We start from the raw sequence: 11087 nt of genomic DNA, 5'->3' as shown, positions 1-11087 counted from the left end.
GGTGGCAGTTTATTTCTGTCAGATAACAATTTACTTTGAGTTTGTTCCACTGTGTTAAAACTAAATTATTCAACTGTGTGAGTAAACAGTCTATAATGAGTGATTGGAGATGCATAATTAACCTATCCTATCACACTTATCAGTATCTCAAGGAACTTGCTTGTTCAAATTTCTTAATAGTAATATTAACACACACACAAAAACCAAATATACATATTACACGTGATGGTAAAACAGTTAAACATGGTTAGAAGTTGTTCATACCTGACCCTGCCTCTGTTACAAGTCTGTTATATTCCACAATCCTGTCGAAAACATAATATGTGAATATTTTCAGTTATTTAGATTAGATTTGTTTGAAAACAAAGATTTTTTTTTTCTTTTTTCAAAAATGCAAGAGAATGTCTTATATTTGTCTGAAACAGTGAGGACATAAACTAGCTCTAAAGCAGAGAGGATAAACCTACCACAAGCTGGAGTCTTGAAGGGGTCTTCTACCACACGCCACTGTGTTGTCCTGGATGGCTTATATTGAATCCAGCACGCCTACTCAGCAACGGTTAAATATGGGAGCCTTGCCAAATGTGGTATGGATACCAGTCAAAGCTTACATCCTCTGAAACATGGTGTGCAAGTATATGTTTCAAATGTATTGGATTTCACTCAGAGGCATTTGTTCCCATTTCCATCTTAAACAGTTTACACAAATGTACAACCTGTCTTGAAAAGAAAATTTCTTTTATGTCATGACGAGCCCATGTATCACATCAGCAGAAAAAAGGGGTGCAAAGTCAAAGAGGTTGACGTAAAGAAGACTCAAAACTCATTAAGAAGGTATTTCCAAATGGTCACTGTCCATCTTCTCGTGGCTGTTTTGATCATGATTAATTCTTCATCATCACAGATTTCTTTTGTGCTGCATATTTTGAATGTATGAATATACAAGGCTGAAGGAAAAAGTACACTCCCACTTTAATCAATTCAGCTGTGTGCTCAGAAAGCACGCCTTCTCGCATTTCACTCACGGCACAACAGTCATCACAATCCTGACTATTTTTATAGAGTTTAAGTTTCTGCTCTTTCTACATATGAGAAATACCTTTCCTCTTTACAGGGATAATATGTTTGTAAAGCTGGCTGTTTACACTGTACTTTATCATTATTCAAGAAAAATCATAAGCATTATTGTTATTATCAATATCTATTTTTGTTCTTTTCTTTCCCTTCTTCCTGGCAACTCTTTACGGATTTGTCTATTAGTACTGACGAACAGCTGCCAATTCAAAGTCATTTAGATGGCGCGTTCACACCAGGAGATATTCTGAGTTATGTCGTAGATGGCACATCATCAGATGGAACTCAAACTCAAAGTGTACCTTGTTGGAAAGATGAAAATTCCACATCACAATTTCTTCTAAAAGGTTAGCAGCTATTTGATGTGGAAACTTGTATAGTACCTTACTAATTCTATAAGAAAATGAAAAAGGTTTTCATTCATATACATTAACATTCCTGCCTGTATGTGAGTGTAGTGTAGTGGACTACAGGAATAAAAGCACGCTCCTTTAGCACCACAGATGTTGTAAGGTCAGGTTTTTTACTGTGTGTTAATGAGGGTGAATGATTCTCTCTAAACTTCTCATGAAGTGAATGTCACTTGTACGACTTGATGAGACGGCAAATGCTACGTGCGATTTACAAAAACACTTGTAGCCGCTTTAGTTGTAGTCATTCTTTTAAAAGTTGCAGATCAATAGATAATAATTTGGTTGTTCATTTTAACCCCTATGACACCTAATTATGTCCCACGTTTCTTATAACCATGTGGCTCCAGTTCTGTCGATAAAAAAGTATTAAGTACATTTGAAAGTTTTCTGTGATAACTCGGTTTTGGGTTTGTATAGAATTTCAAATTGGCTACTCGTGGTAAAAATGTCATCACTTACTCCTTTCGTGTTTGCAGCCAACTTTATTTGTTTAATTTATAAAAAATCTGAACTTTGCAAATCAAAACTAAGAATATTTTTCTGAACATGTATTTCATCTCTTTACTTCTCAGCCTCGAGCATGCAGCACTGCAGGTCCTTCGCTACAACTTTCAGCTTCCTACTTGTCCTAAGTCATATTTCATATCAATTCAATTAATTTTTATTTATATAGCGCCAAATACAACAAATGTCATCTCACGGCACTTAAATAATAAAGTCCAATTCAAGGCAATTGGAATTCAATTCATTGTAAATTATAATTATTTATAAAATAATCCAATTCATTCATATCGAGCCAATCCAAAAACAATTTCCTAGCTAAGGAAACCAACAGATTGCACCGAAACTTGTCTTCAGTCCAATCTCCTGTCCTGAGCGTGCCTGAGGCGACTGTGGAGAGAAACGACTCCCTTTGAACAGGAAGAAACCTCTGGCAGAACCAGACTCAGGAAGGGTGGCCATCCGCCTCCACCAGCTGGTTTGAGAAGACAGAAAAGAGAGGAAAAAACTACTGTAACACCATTCAAAGGATACCTGTTGGAACAGGGAAACACGAGTTAATGACCACAATAATGTCACATGTACATAATATCATTTCAGAAATTAAACGGGGAAAAAGAGAGTAAAGTGAGGAAAGGTGTGACAGATGAGCTCCCCCAGCAGTCTGGGCCTATAGCAGCTTAACTATGGGATGTTTCAGGATCACCTGAGCCATCCCTAACTATAAGCTTTATCAAAAAGGAAAGTTTTAAGCCTGGTCTTAAAAGTGGAAAGGGTGTCTGCTTCCCGGACATTTACTGGCAGCTTATTCCACAAGAGAGGGGCCTGATAACTGAAGGCTCTGCCTCCCAAACTGGCAGCTGGTTCCACAGAGAGGGGCCTGATAACTGAAGGCTCTGCCTCCCAAACTGGCAGCTGGTTCCACAGAGAGGGGCCTGATAACTGAAGGCTCTGCCTCCCATTCTACTTTTAGAAACTCTGGAAACCTCAAGTAAACCTGCAGTTTGGGAACGAAGTGCTCTGTTAGGGAAATATCTTATAATGAGATCTTTAAGATATGATGGAGCTCGGTCATTAAGAGCTATCTTAATATCGAACATCACCATAATTATGTCAGTCTTTTATGGCCCTCTTCATCCCCCCTTGCATTCTTTGCTTCTTGCACCATGTCAACTACTTCACTCAAGCCTCTTTGCATTTAAAAGGCTTAAGTTCTCCTTAATATAATTATTTTATCACTCACATCATCACATTCTTGAGAAAAGTTTACTGTTTGATTTGTCAGATGGCGTCAGTCCAAAAGTTGACAGCTGTTCAAATACTTAACACCATGTTTGTCTATTTTAGAGCATACGTCTGATCCTGAGTTTCTTCCACCTGTTGACTCACTGCAGTCTTAGCAGAGATTACTATTGCATGTTTTTAGAAATATTATCTATAGTTAATGTATCTGAGTTCCGATAAACAGGAAGTTGACTTGGAGGACAATGCATTTTGCACACCATTATTTAAATTTTTTAGAAGCCTTGCATACAAGAGCGATCAGTGAATTAAAAAGCGCATAAATGATCAGAAAATCAAACCACATTGAACTGTTTTACTCTGTGGAAAATAGATGTAATTGTACTGATTGCATACTGATTGCTTCGGTTGAAGTTATCAAAGTACCGTTAGATAATTTTAACTGAAACACAGGCTTCACTTTTTCCACTACACTCACAGAATGTGGCTTACATTTAATGCGTTTGCTTGCAGTGCAGAAGTTAAATACAGAACACATTCCAAGTACAGTTAGGGTGACAGCTGATAGTTACATGACTTAGTGTTTGACGCTGGTGCATACGTCTCACCTTTAATCTTTCCATCAACGCAGATCCTGAATATGTGATAAGTTCTACTTCAAATTTTATGTTTTGACCAGCAGTTTTCTCATTAATTTAGATACCACTGACATAAAAATACATGCTTATTACAGTCCTCACTGATGAAAAAAGTATCTATTGGAGAAAATACTTGAAAAAACCTGTTTGACCCCAGTGATGTTATGAGGTTGTTAAACTGAGAAATAGTTTGGGAAAAGATTTATAAAAAAAAAAGTTGGAAAAAAATATTAACATATGGTATTTTGGGGATAATTTTAGAAGGGGACAAAAATGTCCCTGTCATGTTGCCTTGAAGTTTTCTGACCCACATGCTGAATCCCTCAGAGAACCAGTAGATTTAAATGTTTTATTTACAGTGATAAACAGGAATCCAGAAAACAGGACAAAGTGGACAGTTTACGGCGGTGAAGTAACAACCAGCTTTCCGATTAGTCTGAGGGAGGAAAGCAGACAGTTAAAGGAGAAATTAATGTACCTATTATAAAATATATTTACAGAAAGTGCTGTTTGTGATGAGGTGTAAGTGATATGACTTGGCATTTGCACTCATATGTCAAACTATTAACACGTTAACTGACTGCAGAAATAGCTGCAAGGTCATTTTTGGCCTGTGCACATTGCTGGTGCTTGAATGTCAGCCTCATTCTGCTTATTGAGTAGTGCGATGTCTAAAATGCATCAGAGAATAGTGCATTATAAACACTTAACATTTCCACATTAAAGTAAAGATGATTTAATTTAATTTAAGTATGAGATGCGTTCATAGATTTAAGTCTATTTTTACACTTCAAAATGCTCAATAACTCGTCCTTAACCCTCATCCCTGATTTAAAACAACTTAATTTCTGAAAGGCGACATTTTTGTCTCCTTTTAAAAAAACCTAAAAACATCTGTTAATAATTTTTTCCACTTTTTTTTCATAAATCTTTTATTCCACTTCAGTTCTGATCATAACTACCAAGTTTAAAATTATTTTCAAAAAAGTAACCCTTTAAATACCAGTGTATGAGGTAAACTAGCCTGGCGACGCCATCCTACGTACTTCCGCCCAAAGATTTTGGCTCCGCACATAGTCTGGCCAAATCCCCCTACCTCGGTTCGCTCAGTGTTTCGCCAATCAGCAAACAGTTGCGAGTGGTGACGCAGAACTCACGCGCGGAGTCCATTGTAGTCCATATAACTGTAGTTCAACCGCAGCGGAAATAAACATGGCGACGGAAGAACGCTAGAAGCTATCCATGAAGTCGTCTCAACTCTGGAGATCATTACACAATTAAAACGAGAGCAAGAGGAATGCCTCGTCAATTTTGTTAGTGGCAAGGATGTCGTAGCTCTCCTTCCAACTGGCTTTGGGAAAAGTTTGATTTATCAAATGGTACCGGTATAATGAAAGCGGATGTGGGAAGCGTGATTCGCGGGCTAGAGCATGAATCTCGGCGCATAACCAACGTCATTTCTAAACATTATGATTGGTTAAGGGAACTCCAATTAATTTAAGTTGCTGAGGAAGGTCCCACCCTCCATGGAAACGGATTCCTCTTGGGGTTTTCCAGACTGTTTGACGGAGTCAACAGTCGGCTTTCGCCCAGGCTAGAGGTAAACACCAATTTCTGTTAAAACACACAACTGCTATATTTTCAATGTATGCAATGCAAAGTGAAATATTCTAGGTAGGATTATTAGGTCTGTGATATGTCATTGATGAGCAACAACAGTTTTTACAGCTTTTGAATTTTTCTGATATGGCAGATTACAGAAACGGCTTCCATAGACATCCGTTATAATGAATACAGCATTAGACTATGATGCACGCACAAACCCACACTGAAACCTGTTTGACCCCAGTTATATTATGAGGTCGTTAGACTGAGAAATAGTTTGGGAAAATATTTATGAAAAAAAAAAGTTGAAAAAAAATATTAACATATGGTATTTTGGGGATCATGTTAGAAGGGGACAAAAATGTCCCTGTCATGTTGCCTTGAAGTTTTCTGACCCACATGCTGAATCACTCGGAGAACCAGTAGATTTAAATGTTTTATTTACAGTGATAAACAGGAATCCAGAAAACAGGACAAAGTGGACAGTTTACGGCGATGCAGTAACAACCAGCTTTCCGATTAGTCTGAGGGAGGAAAGCAGACTGATTAGAGGTGTGTAGTTGGATTTTAGCGGATAACTGATTGAATACGCTTACATTGATTGTTGAAGGGGGGAAACATGGACCTGGTAAAGGATTTGATGCGGAGGGTCTGCAAATAGTTCCCCTGGTGATCCAGGGAGGGTGAGAGCGAGATCCGGGAGGATAGGTTTTGTAGGAGGCGTCGCGCTGGAGAGTGGGCAGGTAGGTGAAGGAGATTGAGGACGGCTGTACACAAGTTAGGCCTTTCCAGGAGGATTGAGGACGAACTGGGCTCTCTGGTCGTCTGGAGGCAAAAACAGAATCCTCATGAAAAAGTTCACAAGAAGGCAGATTCTTATTTAAATACTTAAAGGGGAACTCCGGGGCATTTGAAGCGCGTTTCCATTGTTAGAGGTTGTCAAATACTGATAGTAGGACACAGAGAGGTGCAAATCTGCGCTCCCTGTGTGGATCGCTCTGTTTTACGTGGAAGGGTTAGCTCTTGCCCCTTAGCCACCACGTATTAGCCTCGCATGACAGGCTGTGCGAACAGCGCTATCTCCACACAGGGAGCGCAGATTTGCACCTGTCTGTGTCCTACTATCAGTATTTGACAACCTCTAGCAATGGAATTGCGCTTCAAATGCCCCGGAGTTCCCCTTTAATTCACGTTTAGGCTGGAAGTACCATCAGGGTTTATCATCCATCGACAAGAGATGATCCTTCTTCTCCTTATAAGCACCAGCCAACTTGATGTCAGATTGGCCCCAGGTGTGCAATGACCCAGAACTGGCCAACTCTCCAGCAAAGATCCTCTCTGTAGCTGAAACACTCTCTCACACAAACACCAAATCCTAACAGTCCCTTTTCAGAAATTAAGGAGTTTTTTTTAAATCAGGCATAACAAAAAAATAAAAAATCCTTATAAATCAATGTTGTTGCTAATCATTGACATATGTCAGACCATAATTATCCCCACTCAATAATTCCACTTTGCATTCCATATTTTGAAAGTACTGGCACCTAAAGGCTTCAAATTTGGGCTAAAAAGTTCAAATTGGCAGCTAAAGGGTACATTTTTTGAAAATAATTGAAAACTTGGTAGTTATGATCAGAACTGAAGATCTATAGCTATAAAAGATCTATGAAAAAAAAGCGGACTAAAATATTAACATATGATGTTTTTAAAACAAAAATGTCCCCTTTCAGAAATTAAGTTGTGTTTTAACCCATTTAGGCCTAAGACGCCTGGAAAAGAATTCCTGTAAAACCTATGGGCGATTTCAGAAAGACCCCCTAAAACCTGAAGTTTTTCTGGAAACTCAGCAATTGTGTCAACGCCTACTAAATGATTGATTTCTCAGCCTCTGTAGCAGATAGAAACAAAATTCAAAAAGTATTTGAGAGCTTACACCCGTGGCTTTCTTTGGAAATTGAGTTTATTTACGTACACCTTCACGAAAATAGAAAATGTAAAAAGTAAAGTGCAGGAACAGCGCTATTTTCAATTAGAAAACAGTAATAAAATAAAATAAAATTTAACTTTATATTTAAATTATTTATTTATCTATTTATTTTATCAAAACCAGTAATCTCTTCGTACTGGCAGCACAAGAAGCCCATACACATTCCAATAAACGTTTTCATATCTGGCACAGTTACGTGTGACCACCTTGCCATCTTTGCTCGAGCTGGAGTCTGAAGTACCTGCTCACTGTATCTTTTCGTCTCGGAAACGAAATGCGCCCAAAGCTCCTCAGTAAAAATATGATTAAATGCCTGCAACGGTGTGGCATCTGCAGGTAAATCGACTTTCACCCCTGGTGTGCGGTTGAAATCTCTCCGTCGATTACGGTGGTAATTGTCAGTCTTCCACTCACATTCAAACCCTTCAAAATCAAACATATGTGCTAGCCATAATTATCTCCATCAATTGGGTCAGCACGTTCTTCAGCATCATCAAAGCCAAGAAACTCCTCACAATCGCTACAGTCTGAAATGTCTTCCCACTGAAAGTCCTCCATGCTTGGTTCCATGAAACTTAACTTTTTTTTCGATGTAACTTAACTTCAAAAACAATGACAAGAGGAACATGACGACACTCTCACGTGTCTATTATAATGCATTTCATTGGCGCAGAGGTCAATAATTGGTGCAAAACAACCTTATACATGAAAAAAGACGTGTACACTTAAAGGTAGAATAACGCAACAGCGCCCCCGGCTTTAAAGGTAGAAATGCGGCAACGCTTTCCCGGTCTCAATGGGTTAAATCGGGGGCCCGTTGCACAAAAGTAGGATAAGGGATTAAGCTGGGATATGTTGGCTATCCTGGATCAACTTATCCGTGATCCAGTTGCACAAAAGTGGGATAGAGGGAAGTGGGATATGTTCAGACGTAAGTTACCATGGAGATTTATTCTGTGAAGCTAGCCTGCTCCAGACCAGGCTAAGTTCCAGGATCTATTTAATCTCATTCCTTATCTCAGTCAGCGGTCGCCACAAATGGAAACCAATATTTATTCCACTGCCTAGAACATATTGTTAAAACATTTAACTATACCCACTATCATTATTGAAACATTTGTGATCATTAATTACAATCATTTTAGATAACTGATGATTTTAGATGAACCAATAGATAGTTTAGTTTCCCACAGACTACACATAAAGTACATCACCATATAAACATACATTAGAGAGTACCATGATGTTCCTTTATTGAACAAGGATGAATCAAAGCAAGTAAACCATCAGCTCCTTTCAAAACTGAAGTCACACAGTGCTCTACAAGACAAAAAGCACAGAATCAAAGCATGCAGTTTGAGACAAACTGTTTGTAAAAATGGGCTATACAAATAAAATTGCCTTGCCTATACAGCACAAAAACCTAACAAAAATTCCTCTGCCATTGCAGGCCCAACTTAAATCAACATGCATATTAATTAAAATAACTTAACACATATTGGTCTCTGACCAGCCGACCACAGTCGTCATCCGGGAAGATGGCAGGAATGTCCCAGTCTATGAGAGCTGGCACTCTGGGGGCCCTCTCCTTTCTCAGGCAGGCCACATTGTGGAGGACAGCACAGGCCACAGTGATATCACATGCCCTGTCTGGGCTGACTCTCAGGTGGTTCAGACACAGAAAGCGTGCCTTCAGTAGGCCAAATGTCATTTCGATCCGGGCCCTTGTTCTGGCATGGGCATGGTTGTATGCCAGTTGTGCCTCCAGAGGGTCTGCAAATGGAGTGAGCCGAAAAGGCTGGCAGGCATACCCTCTGTCACCCAGCAATACACCCAGGAATTCACCTGTGAATACAAAATGTTACCATCACAACTAGCCTGATAAACCAGCCTAAATGGATTGGATGTCTAATTTAGTCTGGCTCCGATGAATGGATACAACGGAACATTGTTGATGAGCACAACCCGTTGTCTTTCAAACCGTGTCTGTGCCTATAGGCCAACGCTCTGACCCTCTGCCCCGCCCGCGTTGATTCAAAACACATCTCTGCGTTGTGATTGGTTTAGTTGCCATCTGCCAGATTCAGGGCAGTATTTTCAAAATGAAAAGTGGTTCGAAGCCAGACCCAACCGCAGGCAAAACATTTTGCCGTCCAGCAGTTGGCGCTGGTTTTCCAGGCTACATCACAACCTCATAAGTAGTGACAGTCTTAACACAGCCATGATGTTAAAAGTGGTTATCAATAGAGGTTCTGTGGCTCACCTTGTGATAGGCGCTGATAGATCTCTGAGTTCGGAAACACTCGGGAGTTGTGGACCGAGCCGGGACACTTTGCCACAACATTACTGAACAAATAGTTAGCATTGCAGACCATCTGAAATGATAAGATGTTAAACCAATTAATGCACAGTACAGGCAATGTGTGGGCAGGCACATTCTTAATAAAAAGTACACTTGTTCAGTATTTGTCAGGGGACTTACCATTCTGCAGGATGTTCTTATATTTTACTTTGACTTGCTGCCATGTCTGTTTTGGCCCAGTCATGTTAAATCTACACACAAAAACACACACAAAATGAAACAGTGGAGGAGCATGGAGTTATATTTAGATAGTTTCACTCACATGCAGTCAATTTCAACTTATTCATAATCAAAGTAGGCTACAAATATCTTTTCAAATATCGTCACCTTCCTAAAATAATCGCATAAGTCATTTTTTCAGGTTTTTCAGGAAACACAAAAAACTCCCCCCAAAAGTTAAATTATAGCATAAAATAATAATTTCAGTCAGTAAGTATGTATCAAAGGATCCGTGACATAAGAACACTTATTGTTTTTCATAAAAACTAAGATTAAATAAATGGCATTTTTTTGGACCACACCTTTGATGCCAAAAAATGACTTGGGCGATTATTTTAGGAAGGTGACGATATGTAAATTAACATTTTATTTGGATTGTAGCCTAATTGTGATAGTTTCAGCGGAGTGGTGAGTGTGTATTTGTGCACTACTTACGCATTCAGGCGGTCAGCAATGGTTTGCCACGCTTGCTCCCTTTGTTTTTTAACTGTGGCAGTATTTCCTTTTTGTTTTATTTTCTCCTTCACCTCTTCATAGGTTTCCATGTATAATTCTTGCTCCGCTGGGGCGAAATACGCCGCCCTTGTCGCCATGGTGAATCAGTGAATCTATGATCGATCTTGGGGTCTATTTAAGCAAGCCTTGACTGTGCAGCACTTATCTGGGATCGGTTTCACCTGGCTTAATGAATCCGTGTCTGCTCATCCTGGCTTGGCCTTTGTGCAACCAACTAAGCCTGGGCGCCCATGTTTTGGATTCCTTGAACCTGGCTAAGTAATTCATCCTGGATGTCTAAATCCTACTTTTGTGCAACGGGCCCCAGGTATGAGGGTTAAACAAACATAAATATTTAAGCATGTACACGGTGTTTAACTGGCTGTTCAGGATACTTAAGAACAGCTTTAATGGTGCAGCTGATGCTATTTTATCTAATTAACTTCATGTAGCACAACTATAAAGTTAGAGTAACTCATGTTTGACTGAGATGTTTTAGTAATGTCAGTTTTGTTTCATATGTTCATGCAGCTGTACAATTTCTCCTTCAA

The sequence above is a fragment of the Odontesthes bonariensis genome, chromosome 7, assembly GCF_027942865.1.
Source record: "Odontesthes bonariensis isolate fOdoBon6 chromosome 7, fOdoBon6.hap1, whole genome shotgun sequence".
NCBI lineage: Eukaryota > Metazoa > Chordata > Actinopteri > Atheriniformes > Atherinopsidae > Odontesthes > Odontesthes bonariensis.
The sequence above is the reverse complement of the archived record's forward strand: the minus strand, read 5'-3'. Positions refer to the sequence as shown.